This window comes from Tenrec ecaudatus, chromosome 4 (assembly GCF_050624435.1).
Source record: "Tenrec ecaudatus isolate mTenEca1 chromosome 4, mTenEca1.hap1, whole genome shotgun sequence".
NCBI classification, from domain to species: Eukaryota; Metazoa; Chordata; class Mammalia; order Afrosoricida; family Tenrecidae; genus Tenrec; species Tenrec ecaudatus.
Genome location: NC_134533.1, coordinates 168910987 through 168930335, shown reverse-complemented (window position 1 = coordinate 168930335; position 19349 = coordinate 168910987). Strand labels below are relative to the sequence as shown.

General features: G+C 47.3%; 1 long non-coding RNA gene across 4 annotated transcripts in view; it reads left to right on the top strand.

The window, feature by feature from the left end:
* The first annotated feature begins 3653 nt into the window (after nt 1–3653).
* LOC142445307 (uncharacterized) overlaps nt 3654–19349 on the top strand; it is a 46311-nt gene continuing 30615 nt past the window's right edge. Inside the window, exons 1-4 of one of the 4 annotated variants that reach the window (XR_012784007.1) lie at nt 3654–3742; nt 4849–4915; nt 9753–9861; nt 13868–14056. This is a non-coding gene — a long non-coding RNA (uncharacterized LOC142445307). Of the gene's footprint in view, nt 4916–9752; nt 9862–13867; nt 14057–14819; nt 16082–19349 lie in introns of those variants that run through there. The other 3 variants (XR_012784009.1, XR_012784008.1, XR_012784006.1) reach the window with 3 other exon arrangements.

Here is a 19349-nt window from a genome sequence, read left to right as displayed (position 1 = left end):
TCCCTTCACCCATTTTTTCTGTTGTCCATGCCCCAGGGAGGAGGCTATATGCAGATCCTTGTAATTGGTTCCCCCTTTACACCCCACACTCCCTCCACCCTCCCGGCATCACCACTCTCAGCACTGGTCCCGAAGGGATCATCTGTCCTGGATTTCCTGTGTTTCCAGTTCCTATCTGTACCAGTGTATATCCTCTGGGCTAGCCATATTCGTAGGGTAGAACTGGGATCATGATAGTGGGGGTGAGGGTAGGAGTGGGAGGAAGCATTTAGGAACTAGAGGGAATGTTTCATTGTTGCTACCCTGCACTCTGACTGGCTCCTCTCCTTCCTGCGACCCTTCTGTAAGGGGATATCCAGTTGTCCACAGTAGGCTTTGGGTCCCCAATCTGCACTCCCTCTCAGTCACAATGATTTGATATTTTGTTCTTTGATGCCTGATACCTGATTTCTTCCACACCTCGTGATCTCACAGGCTGATGTACTTCTTCCATGTGGGCTTTGTTGCTTCTAAGCTAGATGGCCGCTTATTTACCTTTAAGCCTTTAAGACTCCAGATACTGTATCTTTTGATAGCCAGGCACCACATTTGCTTATGCACCTATTTGTTTTCAGCGATTTTATATGGGAGATCGCATATGTGAGGTGATAGGATTTTTTTGTTCTTTGATGCCTGATAACTGATCCCTTTGACACCTCACGATCACACAGGCTGGTGTGCTTCTTTCATGTGGGCTTTGTTGCTTCTAAGCTAGATGGCTGCTTGTTTACCTACACGCCTTTAAGACCTTAGACGCTATATCTTTTGATAACTGGGTTCCATCAGCTTTCTTCACCACTTTGCTTATACACCCACTTTGTCTTCAGCGATTGTGTCGGGAAGGTGAGCATCATGGAATGCCAATTTCATAGAACAAAGTGTTCTTGCATTGAGGGAGTCCTTGAGTGGAGGCCCAATGTCCATCTGCTACCTTAATACTAAATCTATACATATATGCACATAGATCTATTTCCACATCCTCATATATAAATATATTTACATATGTACATGCCTTTATTTAGAACTCTATAAATGCCCTTTGCCTCCTAGTTCTTTTGTCTATTTCCTTTTACTTTCCTCTTGTCCCACTAACATGCTCAGCCTTCATTTAGGTTTCAATAATTCCTCTCGGTTACATTACCCTTGATCATGCTCTACCAGGCCTTCTACACCCTCATCACCACCGATTTGGATCACTTGTTGTTCCCTTATCCCTAGGTTTGTTAACAGCACTTCCTTTCCCCCCACCTGCTCCTCTTCCATATCCCCCAGGCACCATCAGTCCCGTGTTGTTTTCTCCTCCAGATTGTTCATCCAGCCTATCTTATTTAGACAGACCTGCAGAGATAATAACATGCACAAAAACAAGAAAGAGCAAAACAAAGCAACAAAAGAAAACAATAAAAAGTCAATGACAAAACAACAAGAAAGAAAAGCCTGTAGTTAGTTCAAGGACTGTTTATTAGCCTTTAGGGGTGTTTTCTGGTCAAGTCTGATTGGGTGCCAACCCTGGCCCCAAAGTCTAGTTTTGGTATTCCCTGGGGACTTCCTTGCTCTGTTCCCCTTCTGTTGTATGCCCTTAGTGTTTTGCCTTGGTGTGTTGGGATCAGATCAGGCACAATTCCCTCACTGTGTCTCCAGCATTGTCTCCTGTAGGGCTATGGGTCAGTGAGGGATGTCGTGTCTCATAGTGGGAAGCCACCTTTTCTAGTGTAAGTGTTTAGTATTTACTCTGCAAGGCACTGTGCTCGGGGCAATAAGTGCCATAGCAGGAGTCAGGTCCTGCTCTTAAGAAGAATCTGGCAGTCCAGTAGAAGTGGAATTCATGCCTAAATTAAAACAATACAAGGCAGAACGTGAGCTAGTGTCCTAAGAGAAGAATAAAAGGCTCTAGGAATTTCTAGAAAGGAAAATACCAGCTGAGGGTCTCAAAGAAGACTTATTGGTAGATTTGGCTAAGTGGTTGGGCCTTAAATCTACCATAATACCCTTCCCTCTGAATTTAGGGGCAGCGTGCATCTTTGATCCAGATCTTGTCACTTACCAGCTGTGTCATGTAAGCCAGTGGCTTAAATAATCTGAAGACCATTTTCCTCACCTGTAAAATGGAGATGCTAATCTTTGCCTTACCCTATAGTTTTGAAGTTCAAATGAGATAATGCACATAAAGACAGGTTTTTTAATGTCATTTTTTGGTTAACAGAATTATAGAATGTATAAGCCCAGCTCGGATGCCATTTTTTTCTATAGAGTGCACATTGGTTATTCCTGTGTCTGCCAGCACATTTCATAGCTTCTGTTGGTCACAGAAACTCGTGTTTTCCTTTGCTCATCTTTCCCCCTCAGCATATGAAAGATCTTAGCACCCATGGGTTGTGACCGTTTCCTTTTCATCTCTGACCCCTTCCCCGATGTAATTAGGTGCCATCACGTCACTTCCAGCTCATAGAGACCCAATGCACCACAAAACGAAATTCTCTTAAGTCCTGCGCCTTCCTCACAATTGTTAAGTTTGAGCCCATGATGGCAACCACGTGTCAGCCAGTCTCCTCCAGGGTCTTCCTATTTTTCACTGCTTTTCTTTTTCACCAAGCATGATATCCTTCTCCAGGAACTGGTCTCTCCAAAGTATATCGTTGTCAGTCGGTATATACACGTCAAACTCACAGCATTGAGTATTTCAAATCATAGCGACCCTCTATAGGCATACAGAATCAACTAGAGGCATAGAGAATTCGCCATAAGCACACTAATAGAAACAACAGGGCAAAGTCCCAAAGATGCATACAGAATGAGCAGGAAGTAACTTGGGCTTCCCTGGCACTTTTGTCTTCCATTTTAAGGTTTATAAGCCAGACTAGTCTGGATAAGGTGTAGAAAAATTCTTCTCCAAAGGCATTCTGAGCAGGCACTTTTGGTTAAGACCAGCAGTTCGAAACCACCAGCGGCTCCGAGGGAAAAATGAAAACTCACTGCCGTGGGGCCAATGCATACTCAAAGTGACCCTATAGGACAGAATCTGTGAGTTCCCGAGGCTGTGACCATATATGGGAGTGGAAAGGCCCGTCTTTCTCCTGAGCAGCAGCTGGTGGTTTCGAACCACTGACCTTGTGGATCCCAGCCAACACGTAACCACTAGGGCTTCTTTCCTCCAGAGAAAAAATGGGGCTTTCTACTCCCCTAAAGTCTCAGATAGGGTAGTTCTCCATCCTATATGAGTCCTTCGAATCGGTGACAGTGGATTTGGAGTTTGGATGGGTGCTGCCTGGGAGCCTGGTATTCTACAATTTTCCAGAAATAGGACGACCAAGCAAACTTGGAAATCATACACATTCTCTGTTTCTCTCTCCTAAGGTCCTAATTGTTTACGAACTTATTTTTAAAAAGAAAGCGACTCCAGGTAAACCTCATAACGCTTCCTTGGATGGCCCATGGTAGAAGCGGAGGGCTAGGGGACCTTAAACCCCACGCTGGCGCCTTGGAAGAACTTGGTGATGGGCTGGGGGCGGGGAAGAGGGAATGGGGGCGTGGCAGAGAAGCTCTCGCGACACCTGAGCGCGCGAGGATCCTGGCCAATCAGCGCGGGCGGCGGCCATGCCCTTATAAGGACGGGGCGGCTCGCACCCCGGCCGGGCGGGCAGTGGAGGAGGCCCCGGTCGGACGGCGGCCGTCCGTGAGCTAACCCTAACTGAGAAGGGCGTAGGTGCTGTGCTTTTGTCCCCCGCGCGTTGTTTTTCTCGCTGACTTTCAGCGGGCGGGAAAAGCCTCGGCCTACCGCCGTCTACTGGACAATGAACTGCCAACCAAAAAATGTCAGCCGCAGGCCGCTCTCCGCCCGGGGACCTGCCGTGGCCCGCCCGCCTTGCCCCGCGCCCCGCCTGGAGGCCGCGGTCGGCCCGGGACTCCCTCCGGAGGCTCCCAATGCCGCCGCGAAGAGTTGGGCTCTGTCAGCCGCGGGTGCCGCGGGAACCTAGGGCGCGGCCCGGGCCACCTGGACGCAGGCAGAGAAACGGAGCGGTCCCGCACGTGCGTGCTTTCCTGAATTGTGGGATGCGCGCCGAGGCCGGCTCCGACAAGCACAGCCCGCAGCGGGCCGGTGGGGGTGAGGGTGGAACGATGGCCACGCTTTCCCACGGGGGAGCGGGGTGGGGGCCGGATCCGGGAGCGTGCAATGTGGCGGGAGGAGACCGGCATTTACAAGGTGACCCCGCCCCCCTGCCTAAGGCCCACCTCCCTCCCCCTCAAGGAGCTGGGTAGGGAGGCACCGACTGGGCTGCTGTTAGGCCAGCCATCCGAACTTAGCAGCCAGTGGGGAGAACTCGCGGCAGTCAGATGGACAGCCCAGCAAACGATGGAGCAGTTCCTTACCACACACTGCATGGGAATTGGCGTGGACTTAACGTCAGTCGGTTTGGCTTGGGTTTGCATTTCATTGCCGGGAGCCCTGGTGTGGTACAATGGTAAGGCATGTGGCCACAAACTAACATGGAGGCGTGAGCCCATCCGGAGCTCTGAGAGAGACTGGTAACCTGCTCCCCAAAAGATGACCCTTGTAGGCCCTAGATGACAGTTCTGCCCTGCTGAGTCAAATTTGGCTGGCTGGTCCAGGTGCAGGTTTTATGGAGCCTGGCACTGGTTTAGTTACATCACAAGGTAGTTCGCCCGCACATTTTGGATGGCGCTTGCCTCAAAGCATAAAATCAGTGGAGAGTATTCATAGACTTGATGTCCTCTACACAGGTTGGTTTGTGTTTATAATAACAGCTTTTCACCTGATTTGCCTCTCCTCATGGTTTCTGTTTTAACCAGTTCCACAAGGTTAGCAGTTCCAATCAGCCACCTGCACCTGTGGATAAAGAAGAGGTTTTCTGTTCAGGTAAAGATTTAGAGTCTCTGACACCCAAAAGCACCATTCTCGTTCATCCCATAGGGTCACCGTGAGTCAGAATTGACTTACTGGCACTGGGTTTAAGATGAGTTTAAGAAGTGTTAAGCAATGGAAGACTTAATGGTGAGACTTTATAGAGTAATGTGTGCACTTTCCTCACTAGCATTTGGATCCAATACCTTTCCTGTAAAGAAGTTATGCTGATGGAAAACTAGTTTAAATAAAGCAATGAGTAGGTCGTTTTTGTCCCCAAAGTTTTAACTCAAGGATTCAAGGCCAGTTGCTGGAAGGAGCTTACTTGGGTATAAAGAGAAGCCATGACATTGATTAGAGAACCAGAATCCTGATAATTCAAAGGGCCAGACTGGAGGACTCTGAACTGAAAAACATGCACTGCTGTAGCACCTGAACCTGTTACTTAAAGTTCAGGCCTTGTTCCAATTAAGGAATGTGAAAATCTGTTGTTAATCCTGGTTGCTAGTTCATGTTTCTTTAGGAAAAGCAAACAAACAAACATGATGTGTGGGAAGAAGACAGGATGAGTTAAGAATGGAGTCCTGGTTCTGAGTTTCCCAGACTTTTGTCTAGACTTGTAGAAAGCAGCCCAGCTCCACTAACCCGCACTTACTCTGCTAGCCTGTTTCAGATCCCCCTTGAAGAAGACTGGGCTCTTAGAACTACAGAGAGAGCCTTTGTTCCTGCTACTCCATCTAGTGGTGTGTTTGCTGCTTCACATTCGCAAAACTTGGGGTGTGAGTGGTCAGAGGCAAGGATGGCCAATGACTGGGACTGCTTTTGTTATATTTTCAAATAATATACTGATTTAACAAGTACAACTTAGAAATAAGTTCCCAAATAACATATTTGAAGCCCACCCTCGAACGAATGTCCATTTAAACGATCTGGTATGTTTTTTCTTTTGCAAAATTCATCCTGATTTCTATAATTGTACAGAATGAAGGAGCCTGAGATAATGAGAAAATTTTTTTTTAAATAAATCATTTTATTGGGGCTCATACAACTCATCACAATCGAGAAAATCTTTTTAAAATAATAGATGTGACCAAAAAAAACATTGGCCGACTGAGATGTAATCTGTTACTTAATCTGGCTGTAATCCATTTTGTGGTGTATTGTCTCTGTACTTGTGAGGATCCTGTTTGGGAGGGTGTTCTCATTCCAGATGGAAAGTATCTTAGACTCTGCTGTGCTGGAGGGTGTGACTAAAGCCACCATCCTTGGTTTTCCTAGATCTTGTGACCTCTGTTGTCTGACCCTTTGGTAGCCCAAAAAGGCTTTCAGACATTGTTGCCTTCTGGCTCAGGACCCTGTCTTTGGCTTGCCCCCACCTGACCTTCGGATTTTGGATGGAACAGTATGTGTTTGCATAGGATGTTGCAGGAATAGCAGAACTCAAGGACAAGAGGGAATGTATCCAAGGAAGGAGGGGGGTGGGGGACTGAGGTGAGTAACACCTTAGAAGAGTTCGACATTTGGGACATCTTCAATATCCAACTCCTTGGGATTAAGAAAAACAAACTCCAAACTCAACTGCCATCAAGTTGACTAAGGTGTAGTGACCCTCTAGGATAGGGCAGTAGAAAGCCTCATATTCCTTCCTGTCCTTGGGGCTAGTCTAATTATTTCTTCTAAAAGAACTTGTTACTACATAGACTCTGAAAATCTGAAATTTACTATGAGGTTTTACCTGATGTCTGGATAGCCAGAAGGCTACTTAAAAAAAGAAGCACTAGTAACTAATCTTGAGTTGTTTTTTTTTAAGTGGCTTCATTTCTATCCCTTATGAGTCTGCTGAGCATACAAGGACAAAGTAGCTTTTCTTTCTGGGAATCTGAAGTGCACAGTAAGACAGCAGTGCACAACAGGCTGCCTGCACAGAGATGACAAGGTCCACGCACACCCCATTTTATATCATGTGTGGGAGACTTAAGTGGGGCGTTACATGCCATGACCACTATCACCCCTTCTGAAAACTGCTCCAGTAGACTCTTGTAAGCTTGCTCTTCCCCTTGGAGTGTTCCTGCTGCCCATCCTCCCCCTCCCCTGGGAGATCCACTTTAGGTGGACTGTAAACTTAATGTTGGGAATGCCCTCTGCACTGCTGAGAGGGATAGCTTCCTCTCCCAGTGATTTTATGCACCCTTCCATCCCCACCTGCCCTCTAAGTGTAATTGTATCTTTTTCTCCTGGGTAACCAACATCCGCCCTTTACATCCATCCCCCCCTCCCCCGCCACAGGTGTCCTCCTGCCTTCCTGGAAGGGAGTGGGTTAGCACGAAGTATCTTTCTAATGCAGCTCAGAAACAACAGAGGGTGTTTGTTCTGAGGCCTCAATATGTCAGAGGGAGAACACCATAGCCACCTGTTTGCCCAGAGGACTGCTTCCACAGCTATTGCCACAAGATTTCCGTCAGCCCCTCTGAATCCACTGGATGGTAGTGAGGGAGGGAGTCAATGAAGGAGTCGTGGTGCAGTGGTTAAGTGCTGGTTTTGTGTGTGTGTGTGTGTGTGTGTGTGTGTGTGTTTGTGTAACGGGCCTTCACGAGCAACCGTGATTGTGGAAAATATAAAGACAGCACCAGGCATGGGCAGGACTCAGAGAATGTATTTTCCAATGGGTCTATATAATGGGACTTACTGATCTTTCGTAAGGCATGCACGCTATAAACAGCGAACTTTACATAGTCAAAAGGTCAGCAGTTCAAACCCACCAGCTGCGCCCTGGAAGAAAGGTCTGGACATAGGAACAATGTTGAGGATGGCACAGGACGGAGCGGTGGTTGTGTTCTGTTGTGCATAGGATCCCTTGTGCGTCAGAACTGACTTGATGGCACCTAGCCACAACAGAAACAGTTGTTAAAAAGTCCCCAGGTCAGTGACCTCCATCAAGGACACACGCAGGCAAACCCCTAAAAGAGACCTCTCTTCCTTCGGGTGGGTGGAAGTTCTTGACTCTACTTTCCAGTGCACTCTGCCTAAGGGCAAGAGGCTCTACCAGCGTTGGTTAAAGATAAGAATTCATTGGAGGCTGAAATCTGTGGGGACTCTGGGCTGCCATCCATCGCTGTGGGAAACATTTCTCCCAAGTTCTCTCCCTCAAATATATGCCAAACAGCTGCTTGCTATACCTGGCAGATGACTATACGCTTGGAGGTCAACAGAAGTAGGTCAGGGGTTATTCTCCCTAAGGGTTATCAGCCATCTAGAGCAATCAGACTGTATAGTCCCACCTTAAGTAGGGCCTACTCCCTTCTGATAAGGATAGTAGTAGGTTGTTTCCCTGAAGGAGAATCCAGGGAGGTCAAGTGCACTCAAGGATGACCAAGGTTAGGCCAACATCATGAATCTAGGGTCCATCTTGTCACGTAAACCCTTAGTCCCTCCCCTTCCTACTGCGTGCACACCCCTAGCTCATCCCCTTCCTGTTCTGCTTATGCCCATGGTCTATGCCCCTCCTATAGCTTGTATTGCTTATTGTACAGCACCTTCCTGTGATGTATGGTTACCTGTAATCATGCCCCCTAAAGAGATAGAAGCCTTGGTTCGCAATAAACCTCTCTCTGGCTCTCTCCACGTGGACCACCAAGTGAGGCGAGGTGAGCATGCTACCATGGAATGTGTCTGACTCCATTATTTCAATACCTCTCTCTCATTTTCTATGACTTTATTATAATCTTTACTTATTATGGTTATACAATTGCGACTACCGGACCTGTGATGATTTGTTAGGGGTCTGTACCCCGACAGCCCTTTGCAAACCGGGGTGCGGGTAATTTAATACAAGAGTCAATTGAACACAGGTAAACACCTTTCTGTTTGCAGCCAAACTCTTATCTGACAGCATATTCCACATTCTTTTAAATCTGCCATGAATTTCTAACAGTTGCCTGCCAACATATAACTGCACCTATTTTTGAGTGTTCTTCAGAAAAAATGTACATTGATGTGACAATGTTTGATAATTTCCACATTATTTTGTATTGCCGTTCCTATGAATGGGCACACATATCGATGTCTTCTAGCCAATGAGCCAGGTAGCTGTCTTCCAAATTTCTTGAAATATCTTCCAAACTCCCTAAACTAGTGAGCGTCTCCAGAGCGGCATTGGTTTGCTGAAAGTCATCCATTGGTATTCTGCCGATTCCTGGAACCTTGTTCTTCACCAGTGCCGATGGCCTGAGTGCAGCTAGGCCTTCGCCCTTCAATATTGTCAGCTCTTGATTGCATGCGACTTTCTGGACTGGCCAAATGTTGACCAGTTCTTTGTGGTACAGCGACACTGTATTCCCGCCATCTTGTGATGCTTCCTGCACCAGTGATTAGTGTTCAGTACATCCAGTCTTGTTTAGATGGTCTCCAAATTCAGGTGGGATGTACTCTATATTTCAGCACTTGTTAAGCTAGTCAGAAAATGGCAAGGTTAGAAGAGGTATTAAGTGGAGAGAAATTGGTGAAGTGCAGGAAGGACACATTTTCCTATCAATAGAAGAGACGGAGAGCTTGAAGGGTGGGTGGAGAAAGAGGTATTCAAACTACCCCACAATGACTGAATAGACATGGACACAGCCTGAAGTCTGGAGTTCTGGGATACGTGTCCCTGAAAGGAGAAAGGGCACTACAGACACCAGCCAAGAGCAGAAGACCCACCAGGAAGCCAGCCTTTGCTGGGAAGTCCACCATTAGCCTATGCAAGGTCTAGCATTATGTTTTTCTCAGTCTTTCAGACAAGCTAAGGGACCTTTGAACTTCTTTTCTAAAGTATCCCCTACAATAAACTCTGTTCAAACCTTTTCTCTGACTCTAGTCTGAATTTTGTCCCTTGCCTGAAAACTTTCTTGCAAGAGAGGAATGAAGCGGCTCCTCCCAGAACTGTGAAGAAATGACACCCGATGCCACCTATCAATGGACCCACAGTGAGTGACTGCTCCCTTGGGAACAAAATTCCTCTCCAATTTCTCTTCCCTGTTCTCTTGTTCTTGTTTTCCTTTCAAACCGTTAGGGATCCACCAGGGAGAACCCAGAAACATGAGCATGTTTGGAGATAGAATATCTGCATGAGCGTCCAGGCTTGTTGGAGTCCGGAGAACAGAGCGGCGTTTCCTCCGCTTTGTCAGATACCTGGATGTTCATTGGGGATGAACCCCATGATGTCAAGGTGGCCCATAGGGAACCCCATAAGACACTATAACAAAGCCAATAGATTCCTCCGGAGGTGCCAGATAGGTGTGTTGTGTCAAGCGCTCCTGACTTGTCCTGAGTCGATTAGCTGCCCAGGATGTTCGCAGACACCCAAGAGAGGGTAAATGACGGCCAGAGAAGAGGCATTTTCTGGCCGTCTTTCCCAAAAACAGCACATGGAGCTCACTCAAGGTCACTAGCTTTGTTCTCTAAAACATGCTGGGGAAAAAGGGAACAAAGTATAAGCCACGAAGCTAGCCACTCCCAGGGCACCTCTATTTCTCCTGGTCTTTACCACGTTATAGCTGCAATGTTACACTCCCTGTAGGATGCATGTAAAACGTGTTTTGTGAGGCAGTAGGGAAGAGCCACCTGGGCTTGTCATTCATCTAAGATGTCACACTTGCCTATCTATTGGGATGCCTGCCTGTTTAACTTCGGTAAGAAGCCCTGGTGGATTAGTGAGCTAAGCTTTGGGCTGTGAACTCAGGTCAGCATTTTGAGACCAGCAGCCGCTCTAAGGTAGTAGGATGAGGCTTTCCTGGCCCCGTGAGCATTTGTAGATCTGTCGTGCCTTGTAGTGTGGTTGCTAGTCACAGTTGACTTCGTGGCAGCAGCCAGATCCCGTTTTTAAAGAGCTGCAGGATTATATCTCAGGCTACTGTCTCCCACAAGTTTGAAACAGAGCCATGAGCCAAGAAGCCTAGATGGTTCTTCTGAGAATTTTCCAACCCTCAAATGATCGTCTTTACTGAGTTGGCACTCTGTAACATTAACCCCAGAAGTTAGGCAAGAGGTCTTTAGACCTGCCATTTCTCTTTGCTGATTCCCATGCCTCCAGGGATTTTTTTAGCAGCAGGTCCAGGGGTAAAAGGTGTTTTAGCTCCTGTGAGGAAGTATTGTAATTGTTGCCCAGGAACTAAAGACATGAAGTCCTCGCCTGGTAGGAGTGAGGTGGGAAGGGGGTTACCCAGTAAGCACTGGCTAACCCTGGAAGCCCAGTGTGGAGAGCAGAGCTCGTTCCCAAACAGGGCACCTTTACCACAATAGAGAAGTAGAGAATGCTTGAGGTCTCTACCTTCTCCTGTACTCTTTTTTAGATGGGAAACCGAGACGTGGTACCTTTAGATCGATCCCTGGGATGCATTCTTAAACCTGGGACGTGTTTGATCCTCACACCCTGAAGAGAAAAAACAGACTCTTGCAACCCAGCTTGACCTCAGCATAAATTAGACAAAGGGGAAATATGGCCTGAAAATGGTAGTCTAAGTCATGATACAATCTTACAGCTCGGCTTGTTTTGCAGAAGACAAGGAAAGTGGACAGAGGTCTCTTATATGCAGGCTTTCATGGCTGTGTGGAAATGCTCCCCAACTGTGTCAGAATTGCAAAATTGACCCTGCCTTCTTGCAGACTTTGGGGAAAAAATAACTCAGAACCTGAGTGCAAAAGCCTGTTCCCGATTCCCCGCTGTGGGACCCCAGAAACCTACGATTCCTTTAGCCCCGTGTTGACAGTGTCTCCCCCTGAACCTTTTAAGGCAGCGAGGCAGGTACAGTCCAAACCACGGCTCTAGGCCAGGTACCCTCAGCCTTTTCCTTGATGAGAAACCCCAGGGCCAGGTGGCTTGGTTCTTGTGCATGCAGGACTTAATATGTATTAAAGATAAACTAGGGGGTTTTGCAGTTGACCCCAGCAAGTTCCTTCAGGAATGGAGAAAGATAACTCATGTCTGACTTGCCTTGGAAGGATATTAACCTAAACTTTCAAAAAGTTTGGTACCCACCTCTGAGAGTGTGTTAGTGGAGAGGCCTTGGCATATTCCAATGATGTGTATATTCAAAATGGTAATGATCCACCAAGAACAGAAGCAACACCCAATACTGCTCCCCACAGGGAGGAAGATTCAATAGAAGGGAAGTGGTCACCAGCCCGCGTGCTCTTTCAGCTTTCACAAGGAAGGAAGGAATCTCAGGAGAAGCAGATGATCTATAACAAACTAGCAATCATTGACCAAGGGCTTCATGAGAATCCAACTAGATAGATGCCTGGGTGAGGTGCTAATAAAGCTAATAAAGACCCCGAGAATCTCACAGGGACAGTGTTAAAAAAAGGTAAGTTTATAACTTAGTATGCCCTAGACATCAGGAAGAAATTATGAAAGTTAGGACTGGGTCCTTGACCCCCATGGAAGATTTATTAAAAGCAGCGTTCTCAGTGTTCCATACTCGAGGCATAGAGGAGGAGGAGAGGGCCCTGGAAAAGGAGAAATGAGAAAAGACAGGCTCAGTTACACACTGCGCTACAGACAGGTTCCAAAGTTTACTGAAGGCAACACCCAGAGGCACTTCCAATGGGGGAAGCCAGAGACCAGCTCTGGTCAGCTGATAAGATCCGCATCAATGGGACAGAGCCTGCGGCAACCCTTGAAGTAGCTGGAAAGCCTGTTAATTTCCTGTAAGAAGCGGGAGCTACGTTTTCAGTACTGACCTCCTACAGGGGGCCTGTCTTTTAAAATACCACCACTCTAGGGGTGGATGCCACATCTCAGCAAGATCATTTATGCCTTCGCTTAGTTGGCCATGGGGAGCCGCCGCACCCATTTTTACTTAGGTCAGAAGGCTCTTTGCCATTATTGGAGAGAGGCATTCTAAGCAGTTAGTATATGAGCGATTTTCTCAGTGAACACTGAGAAACCTATTCCTATTATAGGATTCTTTGTCCAAAGAGAATTGTGTTAGTTTGGGTAGACTAGAGAAACAAATTCATAAACACGCATATGAATATAAGAAAGCAGTTTATATACAAGAACAATTGAATATTGAGAAAACATCCCAGCCCAGTCCAGATCAAGTCCATAAGTTCAATTTTAGCTCATATGTCCAATACCAATCTATAAAGTTTTCTTCAGACTCACGAGGCACATGCAATGATGCTGAATGCAGGATGATCACAGGCCAGTGGGTGTAAAGTCCTGTATCCAGTGGCGGTAGAAGCATCTCAGTGCTGGCAGGGGTCTCCACGTGGCTCCAGTTCCCAGGGTTCTGGCTACATCAGGGTAGGTCCATGTGGCTTCTCAGAGCTATCTATCTCTTGGGAAGTCAGCCTTGTCAGTAAAGAGTCTACAAAGGAAGTGAGCCAAGAGAGAGGAGTCTCCTGCCTCCAAGGAGGAAATGCAGAAGTTCCCAGAATTCTCAGGAGAAGGCCATGCCCACACAGAGGCCTCATTGGTTATAACTTTATTGACAGGCTAGACTCCATCCCTTCACTCTTACTCCTCAAATTGGCAATTATATAACAACTACCACAAGAATCAAGTGAAATTAACATAAGTAAAAAGGCCCAGTTTAATACTCAAGTATGGCCAACTGGAAATCCAGGAGGGAAAGCACCGTGTGCCAACCGGTTATGATTATTCTCCGAGATCCTACCTGATTCCCTCACAGGAAACAATATCCCATCTGCCCGGAAGTCAGAGGAGGGCAAAAGGGAATTGTCAGCACATTCCTGCTGCATAAACTGCTAGTGAGCTGTGCCTCTCCTTGTGTTACTCTTATCCTGCCAGTTTGGAAAGAGGGCGGGACCTACCAGTGGGCTGAAGACTGAAGAGCAGGGAATAAGGCGTCCTTCCTACACACTCCGTGGTGCCAAACCCTTACACAGCTGTGCGTCACTTTCCCTCCCAGACTCAATAGTTTTCTGTCCTGGACTTAAAAGATGCCTTTCTCTGTATTCCATTAGCTTCAGCATCCCAACTCTTTCCACGATGGGCAAGTTCTCTGCAATCAGCTCTCCACTCCCACTGTCCTTAAGGTCCCCGGAATAGCCAGCTGGATACACCGTTCCAGAGGAAAACCCTCAGCACCCTGCGCAACCTGAAGCTAACAAGATAATGGACAATAACTGGACCTGTGAGCCACTGGAAGACCTGTGAGTCCTTTTGTAAAAGGCCAGATGAGTATGACCTACACTGATTATTTTCTCATTGCTTTCCATTGCGCCTACAGCAACGCCATCTTCTTTTACTGCCCACTACAATCAACAGTTAATCTGAACATAGTTGCCAGTCCCCAGGGTGTGCAGGAGGACTGCAGGCGCAAGGTGCACGCGGATGGAGCGCGTGGTCAGACGCTTGGTTATGTGGTTCCTGGGCACCTTGACCTCTATTATTCTCCTACATCTTTGTGTTTTTATTATTTATATCTCTTGTGATTTAATGCATGTAACATATCATTCCATATTTCAATTCCGTCAAACAGAATCGTACAATTGTTACCACAATCAGTTTCCAACCATTATTGTACTACATGGGCTCCTTGACACCGCTCCCTCTTATCCTCCCACCTCTGTACCCCCTTTCCCCCCAGATCCCCACTTTACTTGCTGTCCGTAAGGTTCGTCAATCCTGGGTTTCTTATACTGAAAAATGGACAGCTTCAAGAGGGTGACCTCCGTGGACATAGCACCCCTGAGACACACTCTTCTATGAATGAGCAAAAACCAAGCAAAACATTACAAACCAAAAATGCAGCAACTTTTGGAAACCAGATCAGGTCCAGCCCGAATCATAGGGGAGGGGATTTACTGACAAGGGTCTAACTGTACAGGTCAGATTCATGCCTTAGGTCTCCTAGACTCCTCTCTCCCAAGCACTCTGTTTAGTGACTGCTTTCCTCTCATCTCTCAATTTTAGAGTTCTCCGGAGGCTTATTTCCTATGTCATTCAACAAACTAATCTTGGCTCCCACTGACATCCATCGCCTCTACACACAGGATTCTCAGAATTTAACCTCTGATACTGATCCCTCCTTTGACTTCGGATTATATGGCTTCCAATCCTTTGATGACAGATGAGGGAATGCTTCTTCCATGTGGACTTCGTTGACATCTCACTTAGATGACTGCTTGTTTGGAGACAAGCCTTTAAGACCCCAAAGGCTATTTTATCCGATAGCCCGGGAACCTTCTAATCAATTCGCCACATTTTGCTATAGCGCCTGTCTCTTCCCTGTTCCCTTCCCAAGGGCGAGCATTGAGCAGAGCCATGCTGAAAGAAGCAGTTTTCCTAAAGTTGGAGCTAGTATTTAGTGCAAGCCCAAAACCCATTCCTGGATCACATTTGTGTTTTTATGCCCTTGTTGATATGGTCTCTTCCAGACTAGAATCTGTCAGGCTACAGATGATCATGCTGTTAGGTAGCTAGATCCAGGACGGGGGATTGTCCCTGCCATGCCTGCAGAGGAGGCATGGGAAGGAAGCTACAGGAGCTTGGGAAGGAAATCAGTGAGCATTAAGCACTTATGAGGATACCCTAACTGAGCAGGCTCCAACCCATGCCCCCAACCAGGAGGGAGATACACCTGCGTGGTCCAAACTAGGCCCAGGCTCATGGCATCACCCAGGTGGGCTCAACACAGCCAATGGGGTCAACAATACCATCAACCATGCCTCCCTAGCCAGCGGTTTGAAATACCCTGGTGGTGGGAAGGCCGATCTCTTTTCACCCTGCTCCTGGTCAGAGGCAGTTTGGACAGGGAGGTCTCCCTCCCCCGGGACCTACTCAGGGCCACAGTCTCTTTTCTCTTACACTCTTCCCCCAGCGTTTTCTCTGGCCTCAGTTCCACACGTGTGGGTGCGCTGTTCCACGAGGCTGCTCGTGACCAGTTGTGAGCTCCAGCACGGCTTCCTCGTGGCTTGGCACGCTTCCCAGAAATAGCATGTACCCTTTTGAGACTGTAAAACCTGAAACTTTCCCCATCTTTCATAAAAACTCACTTGGATGACAAATGGGCTTCCGTGTGAATTTCTTTCTCATGCGAACCCAAGAATTGAGTTGAGAATTACCCACTTGAGAACCCTTACAATGCGACCAACATACTCCAGCCTGCAGCCCAGCTCCCTAGGTCAAGCTGCTACCAGATTCCATGCAGGTGCTTTCCCTCACCCCCACCCAGACTGGGAATCGAACCGGTGCCATCCAAATCAGTTCAGCTTACATCCAGTTCGGCGGGATGTAGTTAAGAGAAGGATGCTCTTCACCGCTCAACTGCCAAAATAATTTCGATAGTTTCACTTAGGAGGCAGGGATGTTAGCTAGTCAGAAAATGGGCAGGGTAGAAGGGATGATAAGTGAAGAGAAGCTGGCAGGAATCTAAAATACAAGCAGTGGAGACCGGCTTCCTCAAACCCTTCTCCAGCACAGAGGAAGGTAAAGGACAGAAAGGACACACTTCCCTATCAATAGGGAGACCACAGGTCATGAAAAGGTTGGATGGAGAGACAATATATTCAAATTACCCCACAATAGCTGGACAGACATGGACACAGCCTGAAGTCTGGAGTGCTGGGATGCGTGTTCCTGAAAGGAGAAGGGACACCAGCCAAGAGCAGAAGACCCACCAGAAAGAAAGCCAGCCTTTGGTGGGAAGTCCACCATTAGCCTATGCAAGGTCTAGCATGATGTTTTCGTGGGCATTTAGACATGCTATGGGCCCTTTGGACCTCTTTCCCAAAGTATCTCCCTTCAGTAAACTCACTCTGGCTACTTAAACTTTTTCTCTGACTCATGTCTGAATGTTGTCCCTTGCCTGAAATCTTTCTTGTAAGTGGGACAAGAACTGAGGAGTGGAGGGGCTTGAACGTCCATCGCAGTAACAGCTCTTGTGGATTTGTTTTATTTTCTACAGTTTCAACTAGAATTTCCCCATGACCAGAACTTTCCCTGGCCTGGTTGATTACAAAGTTTATGACCAATGTTAACTTGTTGTTAGTTGACTGAGGTTGGTCCCATGCATAGCTGAACAACAGAAGACTCCACTGAACTTACTGTAATGAAGTGAAACTGCTTAGACAGGACTACTCTGTCCATGTCTTTGCAACTCCCAGTGAATGATTGGGTGAGCCTGTGCAGATAGAGCATGGGAAATACTCAGAGGGGATCAGCCTGCTGCCGTGCTTCTGGGCAAGAGAGAGCTGTCTCAGAAGCAGGAGAGCGATTCCCATGACCATTATGAAACAAGGACCACCCATGGAGCATGTGCAAAATACCTTCCTGTCTGAAATAGTGGAGGCAGCAGAGGCACCGGAGGCCACGGCACTGAGACCATGAGACAGAGCAGAGGAACAGCACTGGAGCTGTAAGGCAGAGTGGCAAACTGGCTTCTTGGTTCACAAAAGCAGAGGCCGAGGGACAACACACACGTGAGAGGCTGAGAATCAGAGATGTGACCGCCGGCATAGCTGTGAAGAGGTGCTGCGACAGAAGACCACTATCCTTACTGATCTGTGACTCGATAGCTTCTCTAACAGACCTGCATACAGTATTTGAGGGTCTGTGAGTTTTTTGTGGCCATTTCAAAGGTAGCAAATGCAACAGAGGAGTAGAGTGCTATGGGAGGAATGGGTGGTGGTAGAATAAAGAAGGGAGGCGGGTAGAAGGCATTCTGTGTTAATCTGGGTAGGCTAGAGAAACAAATTCATAAACACGCATATGAATATAAGAAAGAGGTTGATATGCAAGAGCAATTGAATATTGAGAAAATGGCCCAGTCCAGCCCAGATCAAATCCATAAGTCCAACATTAGCCCATATGTCTGATACCAAACTATATAGTCCTCTTTAGACTCACCAAATACATGCAATGATGCTGAATGCAGTGGGTGGGAAGTCTTGTGGATCCAGTGGCAGTGTAAGCATCTCAGCGCTGGCAGGGGTCTCTATGTGGTCTCGCCAGCTTCAGAGGTCTGGTTGCATCAGGGTAGGTCCATGTGGCTTCTCCAGCTCCAGGCCATAGTGACATGGGTCTTATTGGTAGAGCTTCTCTCGGAGTGAGCAGAGAAAGTCTCCAAGGGTGTGAGTGTTGTCACTAAGAGAGAAGTGTCTCCCGCCTCCAAGGAGGAAATACAGGAGTTCCCAGCGTTCTCAGGAGAAGACCATGCCCACACAGAGGCCTCGTTGGTTATATCTTGATTGACAGGCTAGACTCCACCCCTTCCCTCCTAATCTTCTCAAGTTGCCACCAGAATACACCTTCTGTCAACTGGCTTTGGGCTGATGTGGAGTTGAATTCTCCTTCCTACAAAAGCTGGAGGAGGTCAGTGGGGGCTCCCTGGCCATCCCCCCCCCCACCTGTTTATCATTGTAGCAACATGCAAGCTTCCACTAACAGACTAACATAGCTCCACATGAAGTACATGGACTGGGAATTAAACCCAGGCTTCCTGCATGGGAAGAAGAGACTTCTTTTGTTAAACTACCATTGCACCCTAATGTTGAATTCCAAAACCAGACTCAGTGCCCTTGGGTGGGTTTCGATTCATAGCAGAACTCCATAGACCTTCCAAGACTGTGATCTTTACAGACACAATGTCAACTGTCTTCTGCAGAGCAACTGGTGCATGTGAACTGCATTAGCCGTCTGACACCTCACGCAGAGCATCAGAAGATCTTCCTGAGAATAAATTCTTTTCACTGTTGAACCTATGCTGGATTTTGGAGGCTGTTGTGGTACTCCTGTCTCATGGGTAGGACACAGGGCATCAATCCCAGTGGTTCACACTGAGGGATGGGCCTATCCAGTGTCCATTCTGGTCTAGGAGGAGAACAGAACTTTCATTCCTTCTGGTGTGGTCAAGGTTGACTTCCTCAGGCTTGCCTTCTCTCGGCTTTAGATCTTTCCTCTAATGAGGTTGCTTAAATTTGTAGCATCTTCCTTTGTGTTGCCTCAAATTCTCATTTCTGCCTTGTGAGGAGAAGAAAACAGATGGGTTCAGGTGTTAACTTGCATTAGTCTGGTGCTGTTGTCAGATTGATCCTGACTCTGTAGGGCTTAGGAGCCCTGGTGGTTTAGTGGTTACGAGTTGGACTGCAATCGGCATAGTCGGCAGTTTGAAACCACCAGCTGCTCCGGGGAAGAGAGACTGGGTTTTCTACTTCCCTGAACAGCTAAGGGCTCAGAAACCCACAGAGGTTCCTATGAGTTAGCAATGAGTCAATGGAAGTGAGTTTTGTTGTGTTGTATTGTTTGTTTTTTTTTGGCGGGGGCTGGGGGAGTTGACTATAAGACTGTATGGACTGTGGTGCCTGGGTGAGACTTCTTTAGAGTAAGGGGTTACCTCCTCCCTCCTTGGGTTTTGTAAATAAAATTTTGGGAAACACACACATACACACACTGTGCAGAACTGTCTCATAGGGTTTCTTAAGACTGCAATCCTTATGGAAACAA